Source organism: Callorhinus ursinus, unplaced genomic scaffold, assembly GCF_003265705.2.
Source record: "Callorhinus ursinus isolate GAN/ISIS: 27379988/994484 unplaced genomic scaffold, GSC_fseal_2.0 scaffold8, whole genome shotgun sequence".
Lineage (NCBI taxonomy): Eukaryota > Metazoa > Chordata > Mammalia > Carnivora > Otariidae > Callorhinus > Callorhinus ursinus.
Genome location: NW_027397070.1, coordinates 2929797 through 2930655, shown reverse-complemented (window position 1 = coordinate 2930655; position 859 = coordinate 2929797).

Here is an 859-nt window from a genome sequence, read left to right as displayed (position 1 = left end):
TTAACTTTTTTTTAAGTAGTTTGAATATGAAATTTGGACCACATGCTATGCTGAGCTGTGTCTACACTGGCAACAACATGTTGTTGTCTTTTTTTTTCTTGATATTAAACCAGAGGGGCGCCTGGCTGGCTCAGTCAGCAGAGCCTGCAACTCGATCTTGGAGTCGTCAGTTCAAGCCCCACTTTGGGTGTAGAGATGACTTAAAAAAAAAAAATGTGATATTAAGCTGGAAGACCTTTTCATATGGTGACATCAGATGTTCTTGTTCCTGGTTGGAAATCAGAGTCAAGCAGTGACTCTGTCACTTTGTCATTGCTTCTCTCAATCTCCAAGCCACTCCTAATTTGAAGGTTAAGATTCTGTATCTTGAAACATAAGTCTGTATTATGGCAAACAATTGGATTTATCAGGGGAAACAGCAGTCTTAGATTTTTGCTTTTTATATAGTAATCTTTTGCATGAGCCATCACCAGCATTCAAAAAAAAAAAAAAAACACAAACTCAGAATGGCAGATAGAATCTACTTTCTGAGCTACAGTTTAAATACTTCCAGTACTTGTTTCCATGCTGATTATTTGCAGTTTTCACAGGAAGGATAAAAACTTGAGATCAAAGACATAAGGAAAAGCCAATTTAAAAACCTCTGCATTCATGGATGTCTCTTTCTTTTGTCATTGGCCCAAATTACAGCAGCCAATATTGAAAAGAGTTTGGATTTTTATCAAGAATTGATTTGTCCACATAAAGGTCTGTGTAAATGATAATGTGAAAAGATACTACATTTAAAATCTCTTATTACAAAGTCATGCCTGTTTTAGAAACACCCTCATCATATCACCTTCAGTGTCTCTGTATCTGA